Genomic DNA, 25774 nt, shown 5'->3' with positions numbered 1-25774 from the left:
AAATGTGCATTATGAGGATATACAAAATATCAAATGTCAATTAGGAAGTGGGGTGCGTTGGGTTGTGTGGTTTAAATGCTCGATAGTGGTTTTGCTCTTTGACTAAAACATTGCACGCATACTTACCGACCTAGGCTGCTAGGCCCTATAACCTATAACTAATAGCGCATGTTTTTCTTTCTTTTATATTTAGTGACAATAAAGTAGTAATAGTCTCGAGTGGAAACCGGAAACATCCTGCTCCGGATTAAAATTTTGTACGTTTAATTTTTTTAATTCCTTAATAAATAATTAATGTATCTTAAGTTTAAAATATCTTTATTTAATATTATTAACAAGAGTAATTATACGGTAGGTGGAGTAGGAACAACAATAGTTAAATGAAGATATACATGAAAAATATTAATTAATATTACTTAGAATAAGTAAAACAAAAATTTTGAGAAAAAAAAAAAGAAAGCCTAAAATATAAAAAATTAATCCTACAAACGTATTAAAATTATTTTATAACGATCTGTCTTAGTTCCTATATTGTACGACACAGTGACTAGCAATAAAAAAACATCTAACTTAAAATCATAGATTTACGGATACAGGAAATATATATTATATTGCATGCATATAAAGGTGATCAACTAAATAAATATGTACAATATAAATACAGTAATCCGGTAGGTGTTAACTATACATCTTAAGTTGTCAGTTAAACATCTACTATTACATATACACATCTACTCTCATTAGGTAGTCAATAAAACATTCTCTAGTTCTTATACCACTGAGTGGCCTCTATAGTATCACTCCAGCCCTATCTCTATCCTATCCAAACCACATGAAAACACACAAGGGTAAGTTAGAGTAAAAAGAAACTACATATATACAACTCAGGAACATCACATAGTCATCTCATCTTTAATAACACAACTACAAGGCATCATAATATACAATACAAATCAACACACTAACTTAAGTTCAACACAATAGCACATTTCATCATAAATCAACATAGCATATGAACAACACACTCAACTTAACTTAACTCAATTCATCATATGCTCAACACAACAACTATATGCGTCGTCACACATTTCAACTAGGAGATTTCCTATAACACAAGGTGAGTAATTTAAGTGGTTTGACCCTACCGAATCGATAATGCAGGGTGATCTTTTTTGGTCTGCTAGATCAACAACAAATTGGATATAAATCCACCACACAACAACTCGATTTCTTAGATGTCGCCACTTAAATAAGGAAGTCAAGTACTATTGTCAAGGTAGAATAGTTGGATATGGGTCTACCATGACATTAGCTAGCTTAACTAAGTCTCCTATGAGATTAGCCCACTAACCACCTTTCAAATATTATGCCCTTTCGATACTCGATTAGGAACTAAGTTCCTAACTTTGTACTTTACTCGGTTGATCACTTGTAATCAACATAACTTGACTTGACCCTTATACTGTGGTCGCTTCATATATGTGTATCTCGACCTTGCCCACACATGGTATTAGGGGTGTGCATGGTTTGGTTTTTTAAAAAAACTGCATCGAACTGCACCACACCATTTTAATAAAATGAACTGGTTTATAAATTATGTGAACTACTTTAACAAACAATTTTAAAATTGAATTACTTTAATAAACAAGTTTATAATCAGTTTAAAATTAACACACGAAGAGTGCAACCAGAACGGCCCGTTCTGGGAACGGGCCGTTCTGGGTCCAGGTGTTTTCAAAAAAATTATCATCCACGTGGCATCCACGTATACATCTACGTGGCATCCACGTGGCCAAAAGTTAATACCGTTAAAGAAATTTGGACGGAAAGTCCCACATTGAAACCAATTAATTAATTTGGGACTAAATTGAAACCAATTAATTAGTTTGGGACCAAATTGAGACAAAAAATGAATGAGGGACTAAATTGAAACAAAAAAAAATTATAAGGGACCAAAATAGGTTTTTAGCCATGATTAATTTATCTACTTTGGCCCACTGAGTCAAGAGGATTACCGTGTGATTTTAAGTAACCATTTTTTTAAAATAATGCGTAATTGCGTATACAATAAAGTATATAATAAATTGTATAATACACAGTACTAGTATTTTTTTTATTCATCCATTACATAATTAATTATGTAACGTAGTTGGTAAACTAGAACGGGTCGTTCCAAATGACTTAACAAGGGTGATTTAGTAGTCTAGAACGAGTTATTCTAGACTACTAAATAGGCCTGTAAATTGTAGTTGAGAACGGGGCGTTCCAAATCCTAGAACGGGCTGTTCTGGAAAGGAGAATAGGCCGTTCTGGTTGGAGTACGGGCCGTTCTGGATGATTCCCAGAATAGGCCGTTCTGATTTCAGAACGGGCCGTTCTATATGTGATTTTTGCACATGATTGAAGAGTACAGAACATGCCGTTCTGGATTCGGAGCAGGCCGTTCTGGCCACTCCTGAACCTCTATAAATAAGTGTTGAGGGGGGGAGAAAAGGAGAACTTAGAGAGAAGTTTTAGAGAGAAGTCTTAGAGAGAAGGACTCTAGGCCAGAAAGCTTGCTTTTGAAAGATGGAGGTTCCCGGGTTGAGCTTCGGAAGGAAATTCCACTTCTTCTCAGCCCTTGGCAATGCTGAGCCAATCTTCAGGTTAGGGAAGTTCATGCATTGTTTTCTTTGAAAATGGTTAAGTTGTTGGCTTAAGTTGTTCATATGTTGTGTGTTGATAATATGTGATATGTTGTTAAAGTTGCTATACGTTGTGAAACTAAGTTGTTTTTATGTTGTTTATTGTTGAATTATTAATAAGTTGAGATGTATAAGTTGAAGTAGTTTATTGATGTAAATTTCGTTTAAATTTGTATAAGTTACCTATTGTTGTAAAGTTGTAAAAGTTGTTTAAAGTTGTATGAGTTGCCTATTGTTGTAAGTTGCTTATAGTTGTTAAGATGCCTATTGTTGTAAAGTTATTAAGATGTCTATTGTTGTTGTTCCGGTATGCCTAAAAGTCCCACATCGCTTAGGAGTCGAGGCTAAGGGTAGTTTATAAACACTCTTCCTCCTTAACCCACCGAGGCGCCTTTTCAAGGATAAAACCGTGACGGCCCAACGAGCGCCAAAGCGGACAATACCTCGGATGCGGTGATCCTAACGATGACAGCGGACTTACGGTAGGAACATTGGCGCTAGAAGGAGGGCCCAGGCCACTCTTGCCCCTTAGCATTGACTGGGGGGCTTGTTCCGGTATGCTTAAAAGTCCCACATCGCTTAGGAGTCGAGGCTAAGGGTAGTTTATAAACACTCTTCCTCCTTAACCCACCGAGGCGCCTTTTCAAGGATAAAATCGTGACGACCCAACGAGCGCCAAAGCGGACAATACCTCGGATGTGATGACCCTAACGATGACAGCGGACTTACGGTAGGAATAGTTGTAAAGTTGTTATGATACCTATAGTTGTAAAGTTGTCAAGTTGTTTATTGTCGTAAAGTTGTAAAGCTGCCTATTGTTGTAAAGTTGAAAAGTTGGGGACATATGGTAAAGATATATGTCCTATGTTGAGATACATAGTACTAAGGTGATAAGTTGAAAGTTGTTTTAAAGTTGAATCCCTTAGTACTGTGTGGGCGACATGGAAGTAGTCGATCCATGTCATGGTTGAATGACCAATTTGAGTAAGGTATCTAGTTAGAGATGTAGTCTTTGACTAGGTACTGGAGGGTGCGTGGTACTTGGAGGACAGTGGGTGGGCTAACTCCATATGTGGATTGGTGATGCTAGCCAAGGCCGTGGTAGGCTCATACCCAAACCCTTCTGTCCTGACAGTAGTACTGGACCTCCGAGTCTAAGTGGCACACCTGAGCAATCACCTATTATTGTTTATACCTGGTTCTCTTTGGAGTTCCTAACGCCTATTATTGTCTATACCTGGTTCTCTTTGGAGTTCCTAACGCTGTTCTATACCTGACCTGGTTGAGATAGGTCAAACGCTGGATTCGGTAGGGTTTATGCCACCTAGACTGCTCAACCTCAGTTTTTGGAGATCTCCTAGTTGTTTATGCATGACGACGCATTAGTTGATGTTGCATGTGTTGTTGTATTCAAGTTGTATACAATGTTGTATGAATGAGTTGATAGTTGAGCTATTGTGATAAATACTATGTGATTGTGTTGTGATGAGTTGTTGATCACTAGGACTAGAGAAGAAGTTTTCGAAGTTGCTCATCCCATTGTGCGGATTGAGATAGTTGTGGTGCTCTGAGAGCCCAATTTGTTTAAAAACCCTCCTTGGAAAGTTGTTCCTTGGAGTGGATGATGTGTTGTTCTCCTCTAGGCTTGGTTGGTCCCATGTGTGGGCAAGGTCGAGGCACACGTGTATGAAGCGACCACGATATAAGGGCCAGATCGAGCTATACCGATTACAAGTGGCCAATTTAAGTAAAATACGATGTGTTGAAAATGTTGTTGCTATTAGATGATATTGTGTATTTATTGTTATAGGTGTTATGTTGCAAGTTGAAAGTAGAATTCTATTGTTGTTTATTATATGTTGATGCTATCTTTTTTGTATGTTTATTGTTGTGAGCTTACCCTAGCGTGTTTTCCCTATGTGGTTGGGACTGCGATGACTATACTTTGGTATGCGAGCAGATCGGGATATGTGTTTTGTTGGACTGGCTGAGCTTCAAGATTCAGGAGGAGGGCTAGCGTTGTAGTTAGTTGATTGGTAGCTTTTGACTACCTAGTTGTTGTATAGGATATTATTTCCTTACTTTCAGTTATATATATATATTAAAACTTTTTAGTTGTATATTCTCATTATATATATAATTGTTTAGTGGTGAGATTTTATTTTTATACTTGTTTTTGAACGCTATAGACAGTGTGCGAGACCTGACGGGTTGTTACAAATTACATTTATAAATAATAGAAAAATATACACACGAAATATGTTTTCTACGTGTATATTTTTTTTTACCACTCCTACAATAAGTCGTAACTATCCAACAATTGATCGGCATGATTAATGACAATTAATAACGTAACACCTTTAAATATTTGACAGTAATGGAGGGCTCAATTAAATAGATTTTAGACAGCAAGTTAGACATCATTAAATATTTTACCCTCCACTCTGCAGAATAAAAAATATATAAAATAAATTTGAAAGACATTTTAATTTTATATAAATACGTCTTTAAAAAGAAAAAAAAAAACAGTCATGTAAATTCGGGTGTATCTTGTTTTAATCCTTGTAAATATTTTTGTATATTTAGATCTTTGCAATTACTTAGTATTTCTTTTTAGTTTTTAATATTAATCGTAAATATTTTAATATTAATAATGACATAACTAACAAAAGCAAACAGTACTATATTAATTAAGATAACAAAGAATATTCTAAATAAAATTAGCTAGATTTTTTTACGCCCATAATATAATTAAGTATATGTAAAAAAATATTAATTCAGTAATGTATTTATTATTTTATGTAAATAATATTATTACATATAATTTATTTTAAAGCCTTTAATATATTTTGGATATTTAATGTTATAAATTATAAAATATATATAACAAATTAGCTAAAAAAATAACGACACATAGCATTAAAAATGCTTGTATAATATTATATCCTTTTTTAATCAAATAACTTATATAAATTTTATCATAATATGATATTAATATTTAAATAATAGTTACTTAATTTTTAAATTTAATTAATAACATATGCATACATTATATATTTATTTATGTAAAGAATATTTATAATTTTCTAATCTATAGCTCATTAATTTCTCTGGATAATTTGATAAGAAATATACAACACTTACAAGATATAATAACACTGGAATAAAAAAATATATCATATTAATGTATAAAGTAACTAATTACGAATAATATCATATCCTAGTCAATAAATTAGCTAATAATTTTTAATTAATTAATTAATTATATTTATATATATATATATATATATATATATATATATATATATATATATAAACTTATTGGGAGAAATGAAACTCATTTTAATCTTCTTAATTTTGGGATTAATAAATATTATATATATGAGGAGGGATCCTTTTACTTCAGGTAAGTCTACCTAAACTTACTCTGTTTAATAACTCGTTCTATATCAAATTTCAACGATCCAACCGTTCAATTTAAAGTTCTTAATGTATAGACTAAATCTGCAAATTTTTAGAAAATTTGAAAATCATTTGATACTTCATTTCATTGATTTGAATCAATGTATAAAATGATTTTATGATTATCCGTCAATTTGAATTAATAAAATCAAGTATCAAATGATTTTAAAATTTTCTAAAAATTTGTAGATTTAATCTATGCATTAAGAATTTTAAATTAAACGGTTAGATCGTTAAAATTTGATGCGGAACACGAGTTATTGAACGGAATAAGCCTGGATATATTTATTTTTGAAGTAAAAAATCCTTCTTTTATATATATATATATATATATATATATATATATCCTTGGTGTATACATAAAATATTCATTTATTTGAGTTCAGTCGCATCAACTTAACATTGATTTTTGCTTCTGGCAACATGGTTGGTGCAGGACCTTGATGATGAGAATTATATGTCGTTTATGAGCATTAATTTACCTCCAGCCTTAGATTCCTTAAATTGCTTTGTTGCAAAGGTAGTCTAATTTGAGAGCCAATAAATAATCATTCGACAAAACTTTGATCCAGTAGGTTTAACATAATTTGTGGCATTTGTCATGGACCCTACCCTACTTCTGTTCTTAATTCCTGTCACCGTGTGATGATTTAGTCTTATCCACATGAATTGTACACACTTAAATTATGGTGCTCGTGTGTACTGCGTTTGCGCTATCCATTAACCTAACACTAGGATCTAACTTCCTCGTACGTCCTCCCACAACCCTAGCTTAACGGTTCACAGGTTGAGCTGGAATAGCATAAAAAGAACCTAACGTTAAAGGGAGAGTTGATACACATCAACATACAAGATTTAAGTTCCATAATACAGACAAACGCCTAAGTTATGAAAAAACTTTTTGTTGTATATATAATATAAATAAAATAATGTTAATTTTATTATAATATTTTTAATATCAATTGTATAATAATTTTTTTTCATTATTATGACAACTATAATAATAATAATAATTATAATAATAATAAACATACATTATAGCGTGATAATTATGATGATAGATGACGATAATAGTAATATTAGATAACGATGAATAAGCATCAAAATGATATTGATATAATGACATCATAATTAATAATTTTGTATTTGAATTTTAAAAAAATTCATCATTTCATGAGTAATAAAAAGTAGATTTTTTGTTCGGTCATTCTTTCTCTTTTTTGTCTTGTCAAAAGGCTATTTTGTAAATATAAAATGAAACTATTATTCTTATATAATTGATTAGCATGAATTTTAGCAAATTAAACTCATTTTTTAGAATTGCTCATGTTACTTATGTGGAACTTATGATAATATAAGACAATGAAAATCTATTATAATATAAATATATAAATACTTTTCAGATTTTCTTTATAAAAATAATTTTTTTTTGGTAGAAAATCTCTAAAGAAAAAAAAAGCTTCTAATTTGTATCCAAACATATTCTAGATTAAATCAATAACATAAGCTAACAAATTCTTTCAGATTTAAATGTATTTTTAGTTTTTATGATTTATCTCAACTTTTATTTTGGACTTTATACTTCAACAGTTTAGTTTTTAAATACACCACTAAAATACAAATAAAATTCAAAATGAAAAACAATAATTGTTTAATTAAACAAACTATTATTTTATCAATTATTCTTCAATAATTTATTTATAATGTTATTATTACATGAGTTACGCGCATGAGATAAAGTAGGATAGCCATGGTCATTTGAGTTGCCGTAAGAGTTTGGATTTCTTCTAGTTTTCGTCCTTATCTAATGAGTTGAACTTTATATTATCTTTTATTTTTAGATAATATTATATATTTTTTGCAATACTTTAAAAAATTAGAAACTATTTTCAAAATTAGAAACTATTTTAAAAAGTCTCCTAACTCCCCCTCCCCCACCACACAATTGTTATATAAAAGGGACTCGAAACACACAATTACTAGTTAAATTCAAATAATATTATACTAGTTAATTTATGTTTGGTGGTGTTGCATCATTTAGTGAACTTTTGGATTTACTTATATTCAATATTACTATGATATCAAAATATTAAATGTTTTTTTTATTTAACAACAAAGGAAATTCATTAGAACATATTGTAAAAAAATTATAAATAGTCTATCCAATCTAAAATAATTATTGTTTTAATTATTTTTTCATAAATAGGTTTAGTTACATTTTATGTTTCAAATTTTTACATTGTCAAGAATTTTGACTTTAAATAATTTTTTTCGTGAATTTTGTCTCCAAATTTGAAAATGTCGTGTATTGTATTCCTTGGTCAATATTTTGTTAAAATAAAAATGAATATTGATGCGAATATCAAAATTAATTTCATTTTGTGCTTCTAAAGTTGTATCATATTGCAATTTTTTCCCTAATATTTTTTTACAAATTTTCTCTCCCCCCTCCCAAAAAAAATGGAAGTAATGTGAATTGTAACTTTTTATTAGACTAGGTTAGCGAGTCACAATTTTGCAAGTATAGTTAGTCTTAGACTTAATGGACTAGAGGATACTCATAGCATAACAAAAAACAAACAAATTCATATGTATATAAATACATTCATACAATTGATATGAATATATTGCTAAAATTAATATGTTAATATTAGGAGTATAAATAGGTTAGATTTGAGAAGATTTTACTATAAAATATAATAAAATTATTTTAGTATATGTTGAATGTCATTACTAAATTAGATATAATAATATTATTATTATTGTTATTATTTAAATAAGCCACTCTATTAACTAAACATGCTTTAATAAAAGCCTTAATCTAACCTATCCTTTTAAAATGTTTGGCTGTATTTGAACTTAATGTAGGTTTTACTATAGACTTTTGTTGAGCAGATTGACCTGTCGCAACCCGAAAAATTTCCGATCTTGCGACCTATGGTTCAGACATCCTTTTAAAAGTCTCATTAATTAAGGAATCCCCGGACACCAGACTAATCCTTAATCAATGGTTTTGAAAATAGGTTCATGGAGTCGCCACCAATATTTTACTCAAAACATTGGAAAAAGAAAAGGTTTTTAAAGATCCAATAATGGCCTTGATAACCAGAATTGGGTTCGGAGGTCGGTTACGTGTAGGGAAGGTATTAAGTACCCCTACAACGCCCTCAATCGGTACCCTATGATGAAGTTAATATGATAAAAATTAATAAATTAAATATTGAATCCCCTTTATTAATATTTATTTACATATTTAAAATATAAATTAAACGATACCCTAAAATATCTACATTATGAAGTTTGTTATAACAAAAAAAGAGATAAAGATGAAAAATAAAAGAGAGAGAAAAAGATTGACTGAAATACCTCTTGAACGAGCTTTATTGAATCTTCAAATATGGAGAAGGTGCTTTGTGGCGACCTTTCACACTACAATATGCCTCACAGATCTCAAGAAATACAATAGGAGGGAGAGAGAAGATAAAGATGCGACACAAATCTCAAGAAATATAATAGAAGGGAGAGAGATAGAAAATTTTCGTGCTCAAAGGAGTCTTATTCGAAATTTCTCTGGCCGCCCGGAGAACTGTGCCCAAGACTTCAATTTATAGGGATCAGCAGTGGGCCAGAACGACCTGTTCCGGTTTCAGAACGGCTTGTTCTGGCCCAATTATTATGTGTAAATTTCGTACCCAGGAACGGCCCGTTCTGAAAACGGAACGGCCCGTTCCATAGTAGAAAGTAACACAAATTTTCCTTTTCCAGAACGGCCCGTTCCAGATTTGCCTTGTTTGGAACGGCCCGTTCTGGTATTGGAACGGCCCGTTCCACCCAAAATATTTAGTTGATTTCAGTTACGTTGGAACGGCCCGTTCTTATATTGGAACGGCCCGTTTCGGGGTTCAGAACGACCCGTTCTGAGTTTTGGAACGGCCCGTTCCGATTTTGGAACGGCCCGTTCCGGGCTACTGAAACCACCTTGTTTGGCCTTTAGGCCTTCTGATGTCTTGTCTTGTTGTTTACCTACTTCGGAAGCCCCTTCCCTTCGTAATCGAGGTCCATTTCTTTGTTTGTGTGCCCCCCGGACGAAATTGGGTGTCTACAGCTGCCCCTCTTTACTTGTCCTTTGTAGTAGCTATGTGTTGCTTTTCCAGAGGCAAGTAAAGACGTAGACATTTTGTCCGGGTCTCCTCCTCGTCTCTTTGGTGTTGGCGCTTCTACGTTCCTTCTCTTGGATAGGTGTATTCGCTCGTGTCCTCGCCCTTTAGAGTAGTTGAGTGTTGGTTGCATACTCTATTGGGTAACAAGGCTAACAAACTGTACACCTGATCTTCGATCTTCAAGTAGATGCTCCATTGTGTCTCTTGTGATAGTGCGTTCTTTTATTTGTAGCTTGTTGAAAAGGGAGTCTTTTCGTAGCTTAGCTTCCTTCACGGCTTTGTCGTATATCGGATTGGGAGATGACTACAGTCTCTCCAGACCTTTCCCTCACAGCTTTGTCGTATACCGGATTGGGATGTGAGTACAGTCTCTCCAGACCTTTCCCTCATGGCTTTGTCGTATACCGGATTGGGATGCGAGTACAGTCTCTCCAGACCTTTCCCTCACGGCTTTGTCGTATACCGGATTGGGATGTGAGTACAGTCTCTCCAGACCTTTCCCTCACGGCTTTGTCGTATACCGGATTGGGATGCGAGTACAGTCTCTCCAGACCTTTCCCTCACGGCTTTGTCATATACTGGATTGGGATGCGAGTACAGTCTCTCCAGACCTTTCTCTCACGGCTTTGTCGTATACCGGATTGGGATGCGAGTACAGTCTCTCCAGACCTTTCTCTCACGGCTTTGTTGTATACCGGATTGGGATGCGAGTACAGTCTCTCCAGACCTTTCCCTCACGGCTTTGTCGTATACCGGATTGGGATGCGAGTACAGTCTCTCCAGACCTTTCCCTCACGGCTTTGTCGTTATAGTCTCTCCAGACCTTTCCCTCACGGCTTTGTCGTATACCGGATTGGGATGTGAGTATAGTCTCTCCAGACCTTTCCCTCATGGCTTTGTCGTATACCGGTTGCGATGCGAGTACAGTCTCTCCAGACCTTTGTTGTATTTTGAGGAACTTGTCGGTGACCTCATTGGTTTGCTTGGATTTTGGTAGATATTGCCCCAAGGATGTTGGGCAGGAGGTGTGTCGTGATGCCTCTAATTTGGGTTGCTTTTGTCTTTTGTTCAGATGTTGTCAATTGGAATTTGTGTTTCCTTTTTGGCTTTTCTTGTTGGTGTTGTGGGATGAAAGACTGCCCCTAGGTGGATGGGCAGGAGATGTTTGATGTGCCCCTGTGTTGGTGGGCAAAGTGGATGGGTGACGGGAATTCTGGTGTTGCCCCTGTTGTGTAAGTATTGTGATGCCTCTCCAGGCGCTTGCTTGTGGTAGGTTTCTTTTTTCTGAATTTCATTTTTGTTTAGCTTCGGTTTTTTCATATTTGAAGCTTGCCTTTTTCTGCTATTTTTTCTTAAATGCTTTGGCTTTTTCAACATGTACGAAGCTTGCCTTTTTCTATTTTATCTTTTGTTGTCATCATTGGTGGAGGGATCCCATCCCATGATGATATTATTTGCTGAATCTTTACTAATGAGTATTATTTCGGAAGCCACTCCTGGCTTTGGTGAGGAAACCATTCCTAGTCTGGCATTCTCTTGGATCATCTTTCATTTGGTGAAGAAGTAAGGCGTGGTGGCCTCTTCATGCTTATAGTTGCTTGCTTGGTCGATTCCATTCTATTCCACTATTGATGTGTCTTTGCTTAGTGGGCACATAGAATCACTTGGGGTTTTTGTTTGTCACCGTTTCGACTCATGCTTGGCTTTTGAGCTTTTACGAGTGCTTTGTCCTGATGACTCTTCTTGACCCATAGCAAGTAGAATGCATGGATGCATGGATGCAAAGAAAATGCAAGACAGGAATGATTCTTTTATTTATTCATTTTTTTTTGTGTAACGCCCTTCCATATGCCCCTACCTCATATGCATGCGATGCAGTTTATGCTCATGCAATTCAATTTTTTTGTTGGGAAATTAACCTGTGCGCGTTAAGGTTAATGTTGACGATTCCTGTTTAACCATGTCATTTGTGATTATTGCCGGGATATGTTCTTTTGAACTCAAGGTTTCAGTGGCTCCTTGATTATCTAGTTGATGTGTAGTCAAGCGTCTCTAACCTCTATTTGAGGACATCTCGGCCTTCCCTCTGTGAGTATTCACTGTGCATATTTCATGTATTTTTTCGGTACCATTTTAATGCCATAAGAGTTAAGAGAAAAGAAAGAAGGGATGTTTGTATTTATTATTATTATTATTATTTTTTAAAAGGGTTGTTAGAAGGGGTTTTCTCAAAAGGGGATTTTAGAAGAATGGCTAGCCAAGGTAGGCTTTGGTGTTTAGGGTTATCAAACAAAATGTATTCGCTACAAGGAAGTTATCATTGTGTTTTAGCCTTTTTGGAAAGTGGAGTGATGACCTGGGGTTGTGCTTTGTTTAGATGATTCCCCTGAGCTGCCTTTCAGTTTTCAACTCAAGTTGCTGCTTTAATGTCCTAACTTTTGCCTAGGTCACTCGGGATGTGTTTCCTAGCAGACATTTTTATTTTGATCTTTTTCTTTTGCCTAGGTTACCCATTTTTACTTGGGGATTGCCTAGCAGATCTTGCCCTAACTTTTGCGCAGCCCCCTTAGTGGGTTTCCTGCCGGGCCTTCATTTTTTTTTGCAGTACTCATAAGGTATGGGATGACTTTATTTTATCAAACCCTAGTCATGTTTGAATTCCTAATTGTTCCTTTATTATCCTTTCCATGCTATTATCGAGTAACATCTTTGTCGCAAATACATTTTGTTTATTAAGGGTTGATGGATGAGGCCTAGAGTAAATAGTTAAAGGGAGAAGAGAAACGAAAGAGTGTTATGGCATTTAAAACAGTACTTTCAATTTACACGTGCCCCTCTAGCAAAGCTCGAAGGCCCGGGCATGCCCCGAGTTCGTGATTCATACACAGAGCGATAGACAGAGGTTGCCCCCTAGAGAGTCATGAATGATTTGATAATTTCCAAAAGAAAACCTTTCCACTTGCTTCAACGTCGGTGTTTTGCATTTGGAGTGAAACCTTTGTGAATTCTTGCTTTCGAAGGGAATACTCGAGCCACCTTTCGATTCCAACTCAGATAGACATTTCTTATTTTTATATATCCCTACTTTTGCATAGGACGTATCCTATCGGGATTTTGATTTTGATTTTTTTTTTCACCCTAATTTTTGCCTAGGACGCCCTTTACGGGTTTTCATCCTAACGGGTTTTTGTATGCAATGTCTTTATTCTTCAATTGAGTTTTGTCTTGTAATTCCCTAAAAAGCAAGGATTCGTCCATTCTTGATCATTCCTCTTATCCCGGCAATTATTGTTTCTGCATGGAAAAGTCTCGATGTTTGAGTCGCCAATTTGGGCGTGTGATGCCCCCAATTACTGATAAGTGTTCCCCGATTTGATGTGTCAGGTTTGCATTTGATTACAGTAATTTCCATTATCCGGCTAACACGCACAAATTATATTTCCCTTTTTATTCTTATTTATTATTTACAAGGAAGGCGTGTTATCTATATGAAACATAAAATAGGATGCAAAGACATATGAGAAATTCAACGGATATCATTCTCATTGATTTTTGTTTAGAGAACATTCTTTGCATACTATTATATGTGCCTTCCATTTCTAATGAATGTATGCTAATGTACTATCCTAGGAGATGCATGATATTTATTTTCTGCCTAAATTTTATCATGTTTTTGGCTAAAGGTTATGATGCATGATTTTTGCTATATATTTATTTGTCTTTGTTGTTTTTTTTTTTTTAAATTAAACTATCCTATATGATGCTTTGAGGTTTAGGTATATAGAAGGGAGTTAAAATTTTTATCTTTTTTTTTAATATCTATTTGTTTGTAATTCTTACCTATTTGAAATAAATAAACACAAACAAATGCAACACACATATGCTCAAACAAATGTACACCCGCGAACAGTCACATTTAAATCCTTGGTCTGTGGTCCCTGCAAGAAAAGTGCATTGTATAGGACAGTTCTAATCTCACTAGTCTTAAGGCCCCCAAGGTGCCCCCATTATAGGGACCCAGTATCTCTGTCGCCGTCACCTGGCAAACTCTAAGGTCTGTCGCAGTATTTCAGGCTAGAGTAACCGGTTATCACCTTGAGTCTGATTTCTGACAAGGCTCGCAGGCTCCAAGGCCAAACTTGGGCCGGTCGTACGTCAACGACTCCCTATGTTTATTATCCTCATGCCCCCGGGTGTAGGGGGAACTGTTGTGTGCAAAGGATTGTGTACAGTTTTATTCAAACAGGTGCAAAATTTAAATAAACAAACAAACATGTATTAAAGCCAAACAAATAAAACAAATAAAATAAAGGGGAAAAATATTTAAATTATTATTTTTATTTTATTTACTTCATCAATTAAATGGGCCTGACCCTCTTTAAACGTCCCCAGTGGAGTCGTCATCTGTCGCAACCCGAAAAATTTCCGATCTTGCGACCTATGGTTCAGACATCCTTTTAAAAGTCTCATTAATTAAGGAATGCCCGGACACCAGACTAATCCTTAATCAATGGTTTTGAAAATAGGTTCATGGAGTCGCCACCAATATTTTACTCAAAACATTGGAAAAAGAAAAGGTTTTTAAAGATCCAATAATGGCCTTGATAACCAGAATTGGGTTCGGGGGTCGGTTACGTGTTGGGAAGGTATTAAGCACCCCTACAACGCCCTCAATCGGTACCCTATGATGAAGTTAATATGATAAAAATTAATAAATTAAATATTGAATCCCCTTTATTAATATTTATTTACATATTTAAAATATAAATTAAACGATTAACCCTAAAATATCTACATTATGAAGTTTGTTATAACAAAAAAAGAGATAAAGATGAAAAATAAAAGAGAGAGAAAAAGATTGACTGAAATACCTCTTGAACGAGCTTTATTGAATCTTCAAATATGGAGAAGGTGCTTTGTGGCGACCTTTCACACTACAATATGCCTCACAGATCTCAAGAAATACAATAGGAGGGAGAGAGAAGATAGAGATGCGACACAAATCTCAAGAAATATAATAGAAGGGAGAGAGATAGAAAATTTTCGTGCTCAAAGGAGTCTTATTCAAAATTTCTCTGGCCGCCCGGAGAACTGTGCCCAAGACTTCAATTTATAGGGATCAGTAGTGGGCCAGAACGGCTTGTTCCGGTTTCGGAACGGCTTGTTCTGGCCCAATTATTATGTGTAAATTTCGTACCCAGGAACGGCCCGTTCTGAAAACGGAACGGCCCGTTCCAGAGTAGAAAGTAACACAAATTTTCCTTTTCCAGAATGGCCCGTTCCAGATTTGCCTTGTTTGGAACGACCCGTTCCGGGGTTCAGAATGACCCGTTCTGAGTTTTGGAACGGTCCGTTCCGATTTTGGAACGGCCCGTTCCGGGCTACTGAAACCACCTTGTTTGGCCTTTAGGCCTTCTGATGTCTTGTCTTGTTGTGTGCCTACTTCGGAAGCCCCTTCCCTTCATAATGGATGTCCATTTCTTTGTTTGTGTGCCCCCCGGACGAAATTGGGTGTCTACATGATACTAAACAAGTTATTAATCTATAAATCAACACAAATGAGTAGAACTAGGTTAGTCACGTGTCTCATAATCACATATCATGTGGTATGCTATCGGAGCAACATACCTAGAGTAGTCTAGGTGTACATATCGGCTCAATCGCGCACTCTCAACTAGAAGGATGTATTGTTAGGGTCTTATCGGGATAGCGAAGCCGTGCAAGATACGTGTCATGCACACAAACAGGCAGAACTGGATCTTCCAAACTGCGTTATCCCCTAGGAATCCTCCAAGATGTTTCACACTTAGAGGGTCTTCCTTAACGGTGTACTCCATATCGTATACTATCACATAAATGCATATGATGCATGTCACACATTCACAAACTCATGGACTCAACATTTCACTTATCATATCATATCAGGTCTCGTGTCACTTATCATATCATATCAGGTCTCATGTCACTTGTTAACATTTCACATTTCTCATACTCATAGTCACAAGGTCACATATAAGAGATTCTCATCCTCACCATGCACATAGAAACACATCACTTGCATTAACATAATAATAAGGCAATTCTCACACCATTAGCACGTTCAAACATGGCTTAAAACTTATCAAGGAATACAACAGAAAACTCAAACATCAAAACAGAAAACATTCATATTTTGCTTGTTTCTCGTACGGTTTCCCGTAGGAACCAATAGAGCACTCCAATCCCTATCAAAACATATTCAAACTCAAAATTAAATATACATTCATGCTCAGTAATCATCAGGGAATACAACAAAAAACTCAAAAGCCAAAACAGAAAATATTCAAAATTTGCTTATTTCTCATAGGATTTCTCGTAGGAACCCATAAAACACTATAATTCATATCAAAACATATTCAAACTCAGAATTAAACTTACATTCATGCTCAGTCATCATCAGGGAATACAACAGAAAACTCAGAAGCCAAAACAGAAACACTCAAAATTAGCCAGTTTCTCATAGGGTTTCTTGTAGGAACCCATGGAGCACTCTAATTCATATCAAAATATATCCAAACTAAAAATTAAGCATACATTCATACTCAGTAATTATCAAGGAACACAATAGAAAACTCAAAAGCCAAAATAAAAAACATTCAAATTTGTCTGTTTCTCATAGGGTTTCCCGTAGGAACTCATAGAGATTCATATCAAAACTTATCTATTCTCAAAATTGAACGCATACTCACACTCAGAATTACACAAGAAACGCATCAGAACAATCAGAAAGCAAAACAGAAAACCTTCATAAAGTGTCTGTTTCTATAGGCATACATCAGGCAAGGGATTGAGAGTCAATCCTGGTACACAACAGTTATTCCCACACCCCCGAGTGAGGTTTCTCACTCCCCCCTTACCTTGATGAGTAGAAGACGAAGTGCATACGGTTCCCCGGTGACCTCCTCCTCATGGTTCTCTTGAGTCTTCAGAGCACAACGCCTAGAAAAGAAAGAGAAAGTGAGAAGCGTGAAAATAACTCCTGACCTTTCTTAATAATAATAATAATAATAATAATAATGATAAAGTTCATATCAAATAACTAAATAATATTAAAAATTCTTCTAATAAACACATTAAAACATTAAAATAAATACTACGTATTATTAATATAGTTTTATAAAAATTGGGGTGTTATAATTTCTTTGCTACTAGTATTTAGATTGTTAAGTGTAATGGTATGATGGGTTGTTACAAGTATTTTTTTTATATATTTAATATTCCTTTTTGATGGAAACTTACTTTCTAAGGATCCAAGAAGGGTGAAGGATGATAAAGTTAGTTTGAATAATTGTAGGACACTTACCCTTATTATGTAGGGTACCCTATCTTTGGAGGCCTATCCTACTTTAAAGAATTCATATTGTTGTTGTACATTTTTCTTACTTGTAATTCATTTTAGTAGTGATTGTATTAGGATATTTTTGGCCTTGTGTTTTGAGTCAAATAATGTAGGTAATTTTGTCCTTGTATTACTTGAGGGTGTAATTAGTAGATTAAAGGAGGTGTAATTAATAAAGCCTTGTTAGACTTATTTGGATTTGGATGAACCAAATCTTTTTATGGTCCATACGTTTGGATGTCTACTTGCTCATGCAAGTGGTTTGGACATCCAAACCGTGTCAAGCTTGCCATTTAAGCTACAAATTAAGTCACATGGCTTTGATAGTGACATATCAACAAACTTGTTAAAAATAATCATTAGTATAATAGTTGTAATGATTAGGTTAGGTAGTTGGAGTTAACTTAAGCTAACTTAAGTTATTTTTAAACTAGAATTAGCTTAAGTTGCTCCATAAGTTTCTAGACAATTAACTAGACTTGTAGACATTTAACTAGAGTTAGTTAACTTAAGTACATGATAGCTAACCATGGTTACACTTAACCATGATTAGTCTAACTTGTACCATAAGCCAACTAAACTCTATATAATGTAGTTTTGACCCATTTTGTAGGAACTTTTGATGATATATTTTGAGTTTTGGCTGAGAATTCTCTCTAATTCTGTCTTTAAAAGTTTAAATTCTCTTTTTGATTTGCTTCCAATGCTCTTATCATCTTCTTAAGAATGTGGTGAGATTTGAAGTGATTTATCTTCTACCTTGAAGTGGTACTACTTGAAGAGAGTTCTTTACCATTGAAGGTGAGGCCAAAGGTTTCCTCCTCCATTGAAGACCTTAAAGAAGCTTGAGGAGTGTCAAAAGGAAAAGATCTATGAAGAAACTTGAAGGAGAAACTACAACAATCAAGTTCCTCCTTAAGGTTAGAAACTACAACAATCAAGTTCCTCCTTAAGGTTACATTCATTTGGTATCAAGAGTAAGATCTTCTTGATAAACACTTGAAAGAAAAAAAACACATATTTTCACGATCTTTAATAAAAATAATAAAGAAAAATATAATTTAATACTTTTTAAAAACTACAAGGTGTCTTAATATAATAAAAAAAAACCAAAAAAACTCTTCTAAACTATATCTTGTGATAAGGATAAGAGAAAATATTTTTTTAATATTAATTAGTATTGTTAACAACTTTTTTTTTATAAAGAATTTAGTTTTTTTTTTACACCGAAGACATTAGTTAAAATCATCATGAAAAATAAAATTTAAAAGAGAAAAGTTATATAAAAAAATCTCTAAAAACACGAAGAAGTTTTTTAAATATATCCTGATTGAAACAAGACTACTAAAAACACCAGGGTGAAAGTTATGCGTATGTTAATAGGATTGTACCAGGATGAAGTACAAAATTAAAAAATCTGATGCTCATCTTATCGCTTTGGGTTCTTTTTGTTCCACTCTGAATCACTTCTTAACCTTATCCAACATGACATTTTTAGAATCGAATGTGTTTGTCAGATTCATCTAATCCATGGTCACTCCTATATAATGCTTATAAAAAATAGAGAAAAGATTATAAAGTTAAACAAAAAGCATCTTCTAGGAAACGCTCCTACTCCTCCTAGCTTGTGATCAAAGGACCAAATTAATCTTTAAAAGAGCATCTTTCTTTGCCACTTCTTATTTCTCACTCCCTCCTAAGAGTGAAGTACCAATCAAAATTTTAAATCATGGTAAAATCATACTGCATAGTCAGTTAGCCACAATGAGAGAGAGAACCGTATGTAGTGTGACTATATCTATATATATATAAAAGGAGAGATAAGAAAATACAGAGAAATCAAGATCGAGCCAAAAAAAAGTTGAGGAAAGAGAAAAGGTTTTTTTTAAATTATTAGAAATATTCTTATTACAAATGAACAAAATCAAAAATAATTAATTGATAATTTTTTATCCTAAAATTTTGGTATAAATTACTAATTATTCTAATTAAAATAAGAGATATGACTAACAAAATCTATGTAATGTGATAAGTGGATTTCAGAGTTTAGTGGATGTTAGAGAGAAGAGTATATAAGATTTTCTCTAAGAATGGAGGCTCATAAGCTCAATCTCAAAGAACGTTTTAGAGAGAAGTTTTAAAGAGAAGGGCTCTGGGTCCGTTAGCTCCTTTCTCTCCCAAATTTCTCTGTTTGATTCTTCTTTTTCTCTAGATCACTAATTCCTTCTGTCTTTTCTTGAAATTCAGGCTAGTAAGCTTGTTTTGGAGGATTGAAGTCCGGGGGTCGAGCTTCGGGGGGAAATTCTTCTTCTTCTCATTTCTTGGCTATTCTAAGCCAAATTTTCAGGTGAGGGAAGGTAGAATGTAGGTTGTTTGGTTGCATGTGAATTTCAGGAATTCAATTGGTGCATGGGTTTTGGGAATCAATGGGTGAATTGAAGCATTTTCTCATTTCAGGGTTTCTGGCAAAACGGGGTTTTGGTGATTTTGATGCATCGGGTGGGTGCATGTTGAATCTAAAAGCATTTTTGAATTGTATGGGGTCTATGTATTATATATTTCATGGATTGCATGTGGTTGGATCTATTGACTTTCAGGTTTCGGATGGGATTTCTAGAGTTTTGGGGTTCTGTTGTTTGAATTTGTGTCAGGCGCATGTTCTTGGCGCCGGGCATGCATTCATCAAGGGCAACCATTGCCTAATCATGCCGGACGCAAAGTTAGTCGCGTCAGGCATGATTTAAGATGGGAGTCTCTAGATGAGTCACGCTAGGTGATGGCATCCTTGCATGAACTTGAGATGATCAACAAGGAATAGGATGCCTTCTCCAAGGATCAAGTTCTTCAAAGGTGGCACATGATTTTAGGGAGGATTATGAAAGAATGGACGAATGTAAGGTAGGGTAGAAGGTGTTTGATGAAAGGCTTGAAAGGTGCACTTTAGGGTTAGCTCACTTCATTGATGATGAAGGCTACTTCTAGGGTTTTTCTCTCAAGGTGGAGATGGTAGGGTTTGGCCGAAAATAGCCAAGGGGGACTAAGGAAAATATCAAGGCTCAAAGGCTCACTCAATATTATAATTTCCAAAGTATTTACAAGGTGTGGTGCCTAGGGTATTTATAGGAGTGGGAGCCATCTAGGGTTGCATTTAGGGTTGCATTGGCCGAAATTTACAATGCCAAATGCACACCAAATGAAACCCAAATTAACCTTAGATGCAACTTGGTGGCCAATGATGGAATTTTTAGGTTTAGTTAGGCTACATCTAGGTGCATGATAAGACCATGCAACCTTTGCCCTCCACTTGGGCCTTAGTCTTTCTAAGTCCAAAAATAGGTCCAAACACCACCAAAAATGCATCTAACTCCCTAATTAAATACCTTACCCCAAAATTAAAAACCTATTGTGAGACCCCTTTCCCTTTCTTTTTTTCCTCCTTCACTTTCCCTCACTCATTCTCTTCACTCTCTCAATTTCTCAACTCTCTCTTTCTCTCTAGAGCTGAAGTTGTGGACTCCTAGAGACTGAAATTCTCAAACGCAGTTGTGTGGAGCTAGCTGGGAGACGAATTCCTTCTTCATTCTCTTCTCCGTTGTGTGCTTCTCTTTTCCGTTTCTTCTTCCCGGAGCTCGGATTCTTGAATCGAGGTAAGGGAAGCTAGGTTTTTGATGTTTTTTGTTGGGATTGAGTCTTAGAAACTCATTAGCTGCTTGTTGATGGATGATCTTTGGCTGAGATTGAAGAAAAATTGGTTTTCGGGTTTCCGGGGTTTGATGAAAATCTTGGGGTTTTTCTTGATTGTGGTTGCATGTGGGTAAAGCTGGGATTTTTGGGTTGTTTGATGAAAATGTGATGTTTTGAGCCAATTGTATGTGTTTGGAAAGCTGATTTGGTGCAGGTTTGGAGAAATTTTCAAAGTTTGAGGGTTGCTGCTGGGTATCACGCTGGGCACAGTTCTTGGCGCTGGGCGCAAAGATGTGTGCGCCGGGCAAGCTTAAGAATGTGAGCCTCTAGATGGCCCACGCTGGGCGTGGAGGGACTGCGCTGGGCGCGATATCAGTATGTAACATTGATTTTTGGTTTCTGGTGTGGCACCGGGCGTGACCCTGTCTTGCCAGGCGTGGAGACTCCTTGGGAATCTCTGCCAGGGGTGGCGCCGAGCGCAATTGATATTGCAGTGAGACTTTGGGGAAGTCTCTGCTTACCCCGCGTTGAGCGTGGGTTTGCACGCCGAGCGTGCGAGACCTTCTGAGGTCTCTACCTCCTAGCACGTCGGGCGCAATGGGAATTGCACCGGGCGCGTTTGAGCCCTAATGCTCTCTGGTTGTGCCACGCCGGGCGCGACCATGAGTGCCCCAGGCGCGGATGAGATTTTGATCTATATGCTGATGTGTGTTGAATTATGTTGAAATTGCTGATAGATGTTGTTGTATGTTGAGCTCAGCTTAAAATGATGAATATTGCTGTGTTGTTAGATGATAATGTTGAATTGTAATATTGTTGTGTTGTGAGCTGTGTAAGCTGGGCTGTGAGTTGTTTAGCTGTGCTGTATAATGCTGAGCTGTGTTGCATACTGTTATTGTTGTATGTTGTTATTGCTGCTATGTAGTGCTGTTTTTGTTGCTATGCAGTGCTGTGCTTCGTGCTGATAGAAGCTGTTGTAGGCCGTAAGGCTGAGCTGTTGATCACTAATACTAGAGGAGTTGTTTTCGAAATTCCCCCATCCCATTGTGTGGATTGAGCGGCTGTGGTGCTCTTGGAGCCCAATTTGTTGAAAACCCTCCCTGGAAAGCTGACCCTTCGAGTGGTAACTAGCTGTTCTCCTATAAGTTCTTAGTGGTCCCGTGTGTGGGCAAGGTCGAGGCACACGTGTACAAAGCGACCATGGTATAGGGGTCAGGTAGAGCTATACCGCTTACAAGCGACCAATACTAACTGATAATGCGTGACAACGCATTGTGTGTTTACTGCTGTTATTGCTGAATGCTGTGTTATATTATAAGCTGATGTTGTTAAGATGGTTGATGTGCTGATAGCTGTAGCTGATTACCATTCATGTATTTATATATATGTATGATGATTCCTTTCACTAGCTTACCCTCTGTTGTTTCCATGTGGTTTGGACTGCGATGATCATACTATGTATGGGAGTAGAGCGGGGTTAGGTTGGTGTGCTGAGGAGAGTCTGCAGTTGGCAGATGCAGTGGATATATTTTGATTATTTTGTTGTATTTAGCTGCTTAGTATAGCAAATGCTGGATGTATTTTGTATAATCTGACACCTTATCCAGATTTGAACCTTGTATATATATATATAGGGAGCGTATCAAGTGAGAAGTTTTTATTGTGAGAAGGTGAGAAGGTGGAAATATAACCCTTAGATTAATCAAGTGAGAGAAAATTTGGGATTTAATCAAGTGAGAGAAAATTAATCTAAGGGTTATATTTCCACCTTCTCACCTTCTCACAATAAAAACTTCTCACTTGATACGCTCCCATATATATATATATATATATATATATTCTAGACGTTATATGTATATACTTAATCTTTTCTGTGTGGTGTGTTATGTTGTGTGTAGTGACCAATCGAGTCGTTACACCTATGATCTAAAGCACCCCATAATACAAGGGTAAAATAGGAAATACAAAAGAAAATAAATCCTATGACTACGATACCCTAAAATACAAGGGTAAAATTGGAAAATAAAATATCCCTATACAAATGAAGCTTAGGAGAGTATTTTAGTACTCTATGATCATGAGGAGGGTGTCCTTAGGTGGGTGAGCTCCCTCCTCCTCTTCCACTCTCCTAGTCATGGACCTAGTGATGGGGCCCACATGTATCTTCAAGGATGGTCTTCCATCACCGGGCGTGAGGAGAGTCATGCCGGACGCGATATCAGATAGTGGATATAAATAGTATTTTACTGATATGGCGCCAAGCGTAGGGTGGGTGCGTCTGGCGTGGAGACCCTTGGAAGTCTCTGTCTAAATGATGTCGGACGTGGTGATTCTAGACCGGGCGTGGGAGAGTCTTAGAGCTTTTGGGTTGGGTTTAGGCCGGGCGCGAGCTGACCTGAGCTGGCGGTGAATATGCTTGGTGTTATGATTGAAAATGATATTTGCATATGTTTAAATTTGAAGTTGGATCACGTATGTATGATATATGATGTATGGTGACGTATGCTTCATATGTATGTTTGGTAATGATATATATATGAATGTTTAAACATGATTTGGTATGTACTTTCATATGAGGATGATATTGATCATGATGGTGGATTGACCATGTCTGATGTATGATGCATTATTGCATGTGATGCCTTATGGCATGGGTCTAGCCTAGGACTTGAGGAGATGGAAAATATTTTCGAACCAGAAAAGATCACATAGAGTCTCTTGAGAGTGGTGCTTAGATGAGCCACTGATTTATATGATAGTGGTTAGGCATGGCAATCTAACCCGCCCCCGTGGGTACCCGCCCAAACCTGCCCCGATTTGGAGTGGGAAAACCCGTGTTTATCGGGTTCGGGTTCGGGTTCGGGTTTTCCCTGATTGATAAAATCGGGGGCGGGGGCGGGGGCGGGATGTTAATATCCACCTCGCCCCCGTCCCCATACCCGCCCCTGCCCCCGCCCCGCTTAATAATATAATTAAAAAATTATTTTTATATATATAAACCAAAATTATAAATAATTATATGTAAAAATTTATATTATTTTATTTTTCTTTTATTTTTTTTAAATTGTTCTTATTTATTTAAAAGATAAAAAGAAGAAAAAAAAATAAAAGCGGGGGCGGGGGGCGGGGCGGGGAAACCCGAACCCCGCCGGGGGTGGGGATGGGGACCTAGATTTTATCCCCGGCGGGTATCAGGGGCAGGGGCGGGGGGCGGTTTAAATTTGTGGGGGCAGGGGCGGGGAACGTAAAACCCGCCCTCGCCCCGCCCCGTTGCCATGCCTAATAGTGGTGCTTGGATAGGCCACTGGTTTTTGGGTGAGAGTGGTGCTTGGATAGGCCACTGGTTTGGGTGAGCCGCCTCTAAGTCCTTAGCTAGTGTTGAAGCAGGGTATGAGGTCGAGGGTTATTTCCTCAACCAAGTACTAGGGAATGTGCGTGGTTCCTTGCGGATAGTTAGTGGTCGAACTCCACAAGTGACTTGGTAATGCATGCCAAGGTCGTGGTAAGTCTGTACCCAGCTATACTATACCTGATGGTGGAACTGGACTTTAAAGTGTATAAGTGACATCATCTGAGTAAACTCGAGTGGGGATTAATATCCTAGTTAGCTGTGACCGAGCGGGCGCATTGGGCGTGAAAACGATTGGGGTGATTTCGGTAAGATGAGATGTCACTTATACTAGTATGCTATTAGAGAGATCTCCTAGGTGAATGCGTGACGACGCATTAGATGATTGATATGCATTGATATCTGTCATGAGTTGGTGTTATTGTATGATTGCTATTATGATGAAGTGTATGGTGTTTGACTTCATGGTTGGTGAGTTGATGATTGAGTGAGATGGAAGTCCCTTGGGATATGATTGGATGAATATGTAGTATAGATTATTATTCTATATTTGTATGGTTGTTTATTGAACTCTAACTTACCTTCTGTTTCCATGTGGATGGACTACGATGATCATACTATGTATGGGAGTAGGTCAGGGTTAGGTTGGAGTCGATGTGACTACTGTTGGGGTGTTAGATGTTTTGTCCTAGTGTCGGAGTTACTGTTGGAGTAATTGATTAGGTGTGCTTGACTGACACTAGGGTAGTATTATTTTGGATGACTGTATATACATAGCACTATAGTTTGTACTATATAAATATTGACCACTTATTTGATTTTGGTGTTACCTGACCCAATGAACCTTTTAATGTATTTTGTTATGCTTTTCATCAAGGGTTAGGATGTGTATTGATGCAGTAGAAGAAAGTGGTTGCTTACGCTTCAAGGTAGTTGAAGGTGCATGAGAGGAACTACCCTACTAATGACCTAGAACTAACGACAGTGGTGTTTGCCTTGAATATTTGAAGACATTACTTGTATGGTGCCAAGTTTAATGTCTTCAATGATCCCAAAA

This window comes from Cajanus cajan, chromosome 6, assembly GCF_000230855.2.
Source record: "Cajanus cajan strain Asha chromosome 6, NIPB_CcT2T_4, whole genome shotgun sequence".
In the NCBI taxonomy this organism is placed as follows: Eukaryota; Viridiplantae; Streptophyta; class Magnoliopsida; order Fabales; family Fabaceae; genus Cajanus; species Cajanus cajan.
The sequence above is the reverse complement of the archived record's forward strand: the minus strand, read 5'-3'. Positions refer to the sequence as shown.